This window comes from Cryptotermes secundus, unplaced genomic scaffold (genome assembly GCF_002891405.2).
Source record: "Cryptotermes secundus unplaced genomic scaffold, Csec_1.0 scaffold857, whole genome shotgun sequence".
NCBI classification, from domain to species: Eukaryota; Metazoa; Arthropoda; class Insecta; order Blattodea; family Kalotermitidae; genus Cryptotermes; species Cryptotermes secundus.
The window spans coordinates 125,899-135,855 of record NW_019734325.1 but is presented as its reverse complement, the minus strand read 5'-3'; the positions used below and the strand labels follow the sequence as shown (position 1 = coordinate 135,855).

The following is a 9,957-nucleotide window of genomic DNA, read 5'->3' as shown; positions in this document are numbered from 1 at the left end:
GTTGTCGAATGTGACTTTGAGGGGTTTGAGATAGTACCTGTGGAGTCTGTAGTCAACGAGATTGTGTCTTTGGCCAAGATCATGGGGCTGGAGGTGGATAACAGTGATATCGATGAGCTTGTGGAAGAGCACAGCCAGGATCTAACCACCGAAGACCTTATGGAGTTGCATTGTGTTTCACAGCAAGAAGTTGTGGGGGAGAGTTTGTCAGAGGAGGAGGAGGAAGAAACAGCAAAGCAACAATCTTCTGGTGCAATAAGAGAAATGCTGAAAGCATGGGAAATTGTTGCATCGTACATTGAAAAGCATCACCCTAATAAGGCAGTGGCTATGCGCGCTACAAATTTATTTAATGATAATGCTGTTTCGCATTTTCACCAAATTTTGAAGCGTCGGCAGAAAAAAAAGTCTCTAGACAGCTTTCTAGTAAAAAAGAATTAGATATTTATCATAAAAATAAACTAATTATTTCGATTTTGTTTTTCTGCAAATCGTTTCAAATTCCAGGTTGATTCATTCCGCATAGAAGAAAAGATGAAGATGATTCACGCTCCTTAACAATGTATATGTAATTTTCTTTGAATAAACGTTATACATAAAATTTTCTGAGTATTTTTTTCGGCATGGAACGCATTATCGTATTTTACATTAATTTATATGGGAAAAATTGTCTCGCTTAACGAGTGTTTCGCATTACGAGTAAGATTCTGGAACGAATTATGCTCTTTAAGCGAGGCTCCACTGTATATGTAAATACTGGCAATGGACTTACTAATACAGACTATGATTGACAAATGACAGACCCGACTTCTCGTCAGAGAAGGCGCCCCACATGGACAAGACAGTAACTTTCTTTTAAGAAGAAACATCATCCGATCACGAGCCAAAATCACCATACTGACAATTTCATTGAACATACACGTTTCCCGCTCAAGGTAGGAAATATCCCCAAAGATATTCGGGCAACAGTAGCCAGGGCTGTTAATAACTGTGCACAAAACAACCATTTCCCGGGCTAAGATCCGGGACTTCTGCTCGCGTACTATAAAGCTGACTAGAATTGCAGACTGGCAGTGATCCATGAACTGCTGAGTGAGAAACAGTAACTGGGCTTACATAACTGATGAATCGGGAGCCAGGATAGCGCAGTCAGTATAGCGAGTCCCCGTAGGATAAAAATATATTCAATTCCCCACGTCATCCAGACCGGCTCTGGGTTTCACCCAAACTCCTATTCAATTCGTACCGAGTGTAATGCGGCCGGAGCTTGAAGCTGACCACTCACTTCCAATTAGTGGCGAGGTCAAGAAAATGTGGACCCGTATATCCCCTCCCCCATACGCCTTCATGGTGTAGTGCTTAATTATTTAAGCACAGAGAAAACTTTACATTACCCTGTGCCGTTTATGAGACACCCCGGGAATTTGCCTGGAACCACTGAGGAAACCAATGAAAATTCTAACTAGTTATTTTCCAAGTGCGAATCGTATGCATTCAAGCCAAGCCATTTTTCTGGAACTTCCGTCCTAAGTGTCCTGTAGTAACAAGGTGCATCGCTGTCTCTTGAAACACTTGAAACACTTCCTCTGCAATATTTGCTAAAGACCACTGGTATAATGCCTGTTGAGAAATTAGCGGTGAGTCTCATCATTTCTATACATTCTCATTCTATTAATTTTCCCTGCTGTCTCTCCTATTCCTTCCTAGTCCTACATGTTATCGAGTGTTACGCTGAGGCCGACATTTATGTCTATACTCGAAGAACAACGCAGAAATAGCTGTGAAACTTTGCCATTGTATATATATACATTTTGCATACCCTCATCAAAATATCAGTACCGACAGAACAGACGAGATGTTCTGAAAACAGAAAACTGCTGGCTCGTGAACTATTACATCGTTTGTGTTCGTGCTATGTGCTGACGCTCCAAAAAAATTTTTCGGTAGCCAGAAATTGCGATGTTACTTTAGAAGCCTTTTAGTGTGGCTTATTTAACAACACCTTCAGCAACGAAACTGTGTGGCATCACATGGTAGTGCGTAGATGTACAGGCAAGGATTTTAAAGGGAGCAGTCATGATCTGATCGAGGTATTATCCCGACATTCGCATGGAATGGCTGAGAAGAAGCACGAGAAACTGTGCCCCGGCCGAGATTCGAACAGATCACCTTCCGAACACAAGTGGAGATCCTTACTTCTAGCCCAACCTATTCGACAAACCTTGACTCACGATCTGCGATATTGTAAATGCCATATAATAATAATAATAATAATACATTAACGGTAAAGATGTCCCTGTAACAGGCCATGAAGACCCATAGGGTTATGAGATGTCGAGGCTTCCACATTTTCTAGACAATCGGCTCACAGATGGCGGTCAAGCCGTCAGCCTTACACACTGGCCGCCCTTTGTCCTCAGAAAGGTCCCTGGTACTCATTTCTGTTAGAGGCTCAGTCGAACACTGGGCCATGGTGCAGATGGAAGGAATAGGTCAATTGAAAAATCCCATGACATTGGGAATCGAACCCGCTACCTTCTGGCTTGTAGCATAGTGCCCAAACCAACTACGCTACCGCATGCCCCATAATAATGATGATGATGATGATGATAATAATAATAATCTGTATATAAGGTGTTTGAGATTGTGTGTATGAATGAATGTGATTAGTTATCTTTTATTTGTATCAACTACTGATATCATGAAAGAAATATATGATTCATTTTGTGCTTATTCTTTATGTTGTGACCTTATCTACTATGAGGAAAATAAATAGATTAAAAAATGCCGTACTTTTACCCACATGTTTTGCATGACTGTGAAACAACTCGTACACAGAGAAGATCCCGAATTGTAGCTGCTTTAAAACGAAGTGGCAAAGAAGTCACTGTAAGGTAGAATAGGAATGACGTCTGCAGGAACAAAGATAATTGCATAATAAACATTCTGGCACTGATTCACTGATACACTTATTGTGCCGGTAGATGAATCGTTATGATTACAATAGGCTGGAACAGACAGTTCCGATTGGGAAAATGTTCACAGAATTTTTTGTTGGTAACTTAAGTAGCAGATACTCAAATTAAAAAAAAAAACGAGAGGATGGGAATATAATATTGAAACAGATTTTAAGAAAATTAAGGAAATTAATGGCAGTGGGTCAAAGTAATGTGCAGAGTGCTTGTTATGCAGCAAAGGGTTACGTACATGTAGAAGTAGTTTTGGGTAAATTTGGAATCACTACAATTAGATGTAAGATGGAAAAAAAACACAAAAAAAAAACTAAACTAAACTGAATAGTAATAAGGACATGAACCGGAGAGCTGGGTTTACAAGGAAGTAAAAGAAATTCCTGACTAATCAGAATGTTAACACGACAGCGGGAACCGCTGACAATACGGAAGGGCTATATGAAATGTGTCATAAGCACTAAGGCAGACGAAAAATGCTGAGTAGGAGGAGGCGGCTTACCAAAAGAGTCAACCCCTTCTCGATTAACAACCAATAAACAAGCTCCACCGACCCAAAATCACGTCAGGGTAGGAGGACCCCTATACCCGGAAGACAACGAGTCAGCATAGCAGAGGTTATAAAAACCCGAGACGACCCATTTTAGGGGCTCTTTTTAGCTTTTTAGCTTCTTAGCTTTTTTTGGCTATTCGATTCGATTCTAGTCGGATCTATTTTTATTAATGTCATTATTACATTAGTACCTCAATTGTGGCCATGAGTGGACGCTGGGTCGTGATGACAAGCCTTCTCATCTTCAGCTCAAGTAAGTGGAACCATTTCATATAGCCATGATCATGAAGTGCAAAGTGTAAAGTGTAAAGTGTAACCCGGGAGAGATAGGCTAACCAGATGGGTTAGGTCATTCAGTGATTCCAAGCATAGAATACCGACAGCAGGGTGATAGGTGGTGGACATGATGAGACACTGCAAGATTATTTTAATGTAAGTCGAACCGACAAACGTCGGCACGGTGTATATAGTGTATTTAAAGACGTAGGTAAATAGAATAGGCTAGGAATGTGACGAGTTTCATTCAACCTCACATATCCACGAGTGTTATCCTCTTCCTCCGACTCCAGGACGTCCCAAAGCTTCGGCGATTTACGGTTACCCCAGACAGTAATGCAAGCTAAGAGAAGTACGAGATTTCTTGAATTAACAAGATGGTGGCAGCCTACTAATTAGGGTGACGGAGAGGGATCTTTCCTCGTCCTCCGTCATCCCGGCAGGAGATAAGTGTAGCGGGAGCTAGAGAGAGAGAGAGGTACAGTGGCGGAAGCGGTGGAGGTACCTCCACGTCCCCCCCCGTCACGCCGCAACAGTGCTTAATGTGGGTTAGTTTTGTAGTCACTGAGTTAGTTTTCTGTTAGTGAGTCTAATAGTTACTGTGTGTTGCTCGTATTACTTGCGAGGTACGAGGAGGAAGCCGATGTTGGTGGGTAAAGTTGTGAAGTGCGATAACACCACACTAGACAATATGTCTACACAGAAGTGATTCTGTGACCATTTCATACTCTTGCTACAAACATGTGAATGAAACTGAATACTGGAGAACATAATATACGAGGGGGTACCCAAAAGAAACCGAACTTATTTTTTTTAAACTTATTTATTCAAATTTTAAGTACAAACCTTCAATCCCCTTCAAAGTACTCTCCACTTATACTAATACACTTGTCTAGTCTTTTATTCCATTTTTCAAAACATTGTCTAAATTCATCTTTTGAGATGCTTGACAGCGCCTCCATCGTTTTTTCCTTTCATGTCTCTTTTCATTCGAGGAAACAAAAAAAAATCGCACGGGGCAAGGTCGGGTGAGTATGGAGGGTGAGGAACAGGGGTCATACCATTTTTGGTCAAGAATTGTCGTACAGACAGGGCTGTGTGAGCAGGGGCATTGTCATGATGGAAAAACCAGTCACCCGACTGCTACAAATCTGGCCGCTGAGCTCCAAGTCACTCCCGACAGCTCCACAATTTCTTCAATGGTCCGTCGTCGATCTTCCTTGATGATTTCACGAATTTTTTCAACATTTTCATGTGTTCGGGCCGTGGAAGGACGACCAGAACGAGGTTTGTCATCAATTGACATTTCACCATTTTTGAAACGGGAAAACCACTCAAACACTTGAGTTTTCCCCATAGCATCGTCCTTGTACGCCGTTTTTAACATTTCAAGAATTTCTGTTCCACTTTTCCCGAGCAAAAAGCGGAATTTCACCACCGCACGCTGTTCACGAAAATCAGCCATTGCAAAAACGACGATCACACAAAACAGTTGTCACTATGAACTCTGCCGAAACTAGTCCTTACCTTCTGAAGCAACGGTAGTCGGCTTATCGACTCAGGAATGTTAGCTCTATGGGCTCATAGCGGCAAAACGCGGTACTACAAAAGCTCTGCCCACAAAAAAAAATTAGTTCGGTTTCTTTTGGGTACCCCATCGTACATGAAAGTCATTTAGTTTCCTCAGAGTCACTAGCAGAGAAATGCTGCACTTACTGAATGACTGTTAGCTTTTGATGAAGGATATTGTTAAGTTGGTCAGTCAGTGAGCGGGCGAGGGAATTTGTTTGTTTAGTTGGTTGGTCAGGAAAACATTTCTTTGTAAAGAAGAAAATTTTTACAAAGCAGCTGTTACCAGTCTGATGCAATGTAAACCATCTGTAATGTTATCTGTCATTGAGAGCGCATAGATGTGATTCAATGGGGTGCAGTGATTTTTACAGATCTGTACTGTCTTATTGAAAAAATATACCTGGTCCATCCAGTGAGATGTGTAATTGGGCCATGAATGTAAAAGTTGATGAGAACAATCCTTTTGGGATGCCATTTCTGGCACTGAAGGCTGAACTTGGGGTGAGTTCATGTGTCAGTCACATTTCATTTATATATGCATAACTGTACTGGCTTTCTGGACTCTGTCTGTCTTTACATGAAGCAACTCCTTTCAGGTGAATTTTCTGTCTTTTCCAAAATTTCCGGAAAGGGAGTTTTATTTTGTTGCATAATGGGCGCATTGTTCCTTAAGGCAGTGTTAAGAAATATGAATGAAAATTGTGACAAGATTGAAAAATGTTTCATGCAAGTGTTAAAACCACAGAAGCCTTCTACAATTTGTGTATCCTTTCCATGAAACTGCAGCGTGCCATGAGATTCATCGTATTTCTAGGATCAGAGTCTGAAGATTTTTATTTACTGTATATCAAATGTAACTGTGGTACACACTGTATCCAGAGAGCAGAGTTGTTTCTCCATTTTCATTTAGGATCTCTGATAGGATAAATGATGATTCTTCAAAGATTTGTGAAGGGGGTTGACATTCATTATGCTGACATTTTGATTGTTGTCCACTGTCTGAAATACATGCCATTACAGTTCAACCCAGAACTTTGTCTTCTTGTCTGAGAAAAAATTTCTCATGGGAAAAAGGAATCTGGATCCAGGCTAAGGTCTACGGAAACTATATAAGCGCCTTCATTTATATTGTCACAGAGAAACGGATGCACCAAATCTTTTCCTAATATTGTATTTAACCGCCACTATAGTCTAGCGGTCAAAGTTCCTGCCTGCAGATCCAGAGGTCTGGGTTCGATTTCCGACGCTACTAAATTTTCTGATAAGTAGTGGGTCTGTAACGGGGTCCACTCAGCCTCATGATGATAATTGAGTTGCTTTTTCAAGGAAATAGCAGCCCCGGTCTAGAAAATCCAGATTAACGACCGTGGGAATCCGTTGCGCTGACCACATGACAGCCTCCATCCGCAAAAGTTGGCACTAACTTCGCAGACAAGCGACAGTCGCTCGGTCGGTGTAGTTCGCTACAGGCTTAAGAGTTTTTTATTACATACATACATACATACATATTGCGTTAGTATATCATTTATTTCACATATATTTCCGTCTTCAATACAATTTCTTATATAGTCACCCTTCCACATTACATGGTTAAGCTGTCTACGGCTATCATCAGGTGTAGTCTAGCTTGCTAAAATAGTTGCACTGCGTGTGAAAATTTCGTATCGCGTGTGAACGTGATATCTCCTGATTAAAATAAGTTGACCGTAATTAAGACAAAAATTAATTAACATCACAATAATTTCCTTATGGTCGTCGTCCTCTCTTCTCACATCGTCCCAACCGGTCTCAAATACCAACATCTTATGACAGGAGCAGTATTATTATCTTCCATTGCAGAAGATAAGTGGACAAAATTAAAAAATTCAATCATGCATTTCGTCTGACGAATATACCCACTTAAGTTGGTGTGAGTAACTACTCAAACATAAGTTTCCTCAGTGTGCGCCTGCTAATCTGGAAATCGGATGCCTGCTTGAAATTGGCGACATCTCTCGGATATTGCAGTTACATAGCAGTTGCCAGTTTCCTTGGTGTGCCCTCGCCCTTACGGGTTCGTTGTTAGCAACCAAAATTGAAATTAAACTTGAAAATGAATGCTACATCGACATTTTAAAAGAAATTAAAACTTCGAAGTCAAATCTCTCTCTCTCTCTCTCTCTCTCTCGATTCACGCTGTTCCCATAGTCTCCTACTAGGTATTGCCAGAGGATATTAACGAACTGTAGCGACTGTTCACAACATTTAAAATTCAAGTATTTATTGTAATATGAAAATACGTCGTAGTCATACTCTTAGGGTGATGACTAGGGACCGGATTTTAGTGCAAATGCATATTTCTTTCTTGCATCCAGAAAGTATGCTCGTTTGGATATATGAATGAATTGCTTCATTTCTTAAATTTTGGACATGGTTTGATGGAGCATATAAATGCATATTTTGCCTATTTTATGAATAAGCATCATATTTTCGAAGATCGCTATTTATACTGCATATTTCTTTTTTCAAAATGTTTATCATATATATTTTTCAATTTTATATTCAAATTTTCAATCATGGTCGTATGTGTACAACTTTTCTTTTCCGTATTAGAATAAGTTGCATATTTGACTCAACATTTCATCATGATTCATGTTTCTAATGCAATACTCAGCACGGGACTTCCCCGATCCCTCTACTCGTAACTTGCGTCATCTGCGTACCATCAAACTTGCCGCGAAGAGATTAGTCGGAAGCGTTCACATTTAGCCGCTATCATCGTAACACTATTCAACCGATAAGGGACTTCACTTATTTATTTCCGAAGTCTCCATGAGTTTCGTTACGCTTCTTCATTTGAAGCTGGGGGCCATTCACATTAGTGGTGACTAGTCTGTAGTTAAGTTTGTTAGCTTTCTGTAGTCATGCCGAAAGTGAAAGTAAGTCAGAAAACTAAATTACAGCTGTATCAGCGGGAGTTTGAAGGAGAGATGATAAGTACGGATAACGAAATTCTTTATTGCCGAGCGTGTGGGAAAACAGTTGGTTGTGAAAAATGCTTTCAAGTGCTTCAGCATTTGAACACTAATATACACAAAGAGAATATTAAAATTGAATCCACGAAAAGTGCTCCTGTTAAAAAATTGCTTAGTGAATTTTCTAATAATAGTTTTTCAGTTTTCCTTTGATTTATGCGAAGCCTTTTTAGCGGCAGATATTCCGCTGTGGAAATTAACCAGTCCTACTCTGAGAAACTTCAGAGAGAGGTATACACAGTGCAAAGTGCCGGATGAATCTACTGAGCTCAAAAATTACGTGAAGCAGTGTTACGATCTTACAACTGAAAGCATTAGAGATAAGATTCAAATAATTTTGTGTGGGTATCAATCGACAAAAGACAAGATTGTGAGGGACGGTTTATTGCAAATTGTATAGTTGGATCCTTTAATAAGAATGAACAATCTACCACATATCTTCTTGCGGTAGAGCAATTTCAAACCACAAATAGTTCCGCAGTTTCCGAATTCTTTATCAAATCCACGAATTTACTGTGGTCGAATGGCATTCAGTATGCGGGCGTATTGCTCTTTGTGACTGATGCCGTAAGTTATATGATGAAAGCCGGTACTGTTCTTAAAGATATATTTCCAAATATGATACATTTGACTTGCCTTGCCCATGGGTTGCACCGTGTTGTAGAAATAATTCGTGCATATATTCCGCTTGTTGACAAGTTGGTGTCTTTTGTGAAAAATGTTTGTTAAAGTGCCATACAGAAAAGAAGCCTTTGAAGCAGTAGCACCGAGCGTTCCACTTCCGCCAGAACCAATTTTAACGCGCTGGGGCACATGTCTGTGTGCAGCGATTTATTATACCGAACATTTAGAAACAGTTCGGAATGTCGTGAATACATTTGATCCCAGAAGTGCAGCATCAATTCAAACTGCCCAAGATGTACTAAAAAACGCAGAACTGGAAACTAATTTTTCCTATATATCCAGTGCTTGAGGTTGAATGAAAATAGAACCGAGATGGTTTTCGCCTTTTAATTCACAGACATAAATTATAAAAATATACCGAGTGATGTATATACTCTGTGTTCCATCTAAGACGTACGAACATATTACAATAGTTTAAATGCCATGCTTTAAAATAAAGTCACACATGCATTACGCGTACTTGTCTTTAGAATATTTTCAAGATGTTTTCATTGCTTTCTGAAGTCGCTGATCTTCTACCTGCGGGGGCTGCACAAGACTGGTAATCTGCATGTCGACGTCCTTTCTTTAGCCATTGTTTTACATAATATTCTGCATCGAAAGCACTAACAGGGGGTACCACTGATGAAATAAACATTAAACAAGATGCTGTTTTTAAAAGCATCGAGCTTCGGATGGTTGAAATAATGTTGTTCATGTTGCTGAATGCACGCTCACACTCTGCAGTTGAAATAATAATAGTATTTGCAGCTGTAATCAACGGCTTTAGTTCATCAGGATACATGTCACCACCATTCATTATATTCATGTAATATTCATGGAATCCATGAACTGAAGTTTTCTTACACACCATAAATGACTCAGCGAGTTCTCTAATCTCTTTATCAGC

General features: G+C 40.0%; 1 protein-coding gene across 1 annotated transcript in view; it reads left to right on the top strand.

Annotated features, from left to right (window-relative positions):
* The first annotated feature begins 3,319 nt into the window (after nt 1-3,319).
* LOC111868679 (stathmin) overlaps nt 3,320-9,957 on the top strand; it is a 114,870-nt gene continuing 108,232 nt past the window's right edge. Inside the window, exon 1 of the mRNA XM_023859559.2 lies at nt 3,320-3,775. The gene's annotated coding sequence lies outside the window, so the exon portion shown is untranslated. The remainder of the gene's footprint in view (nt 3,776-9,957) is intronic.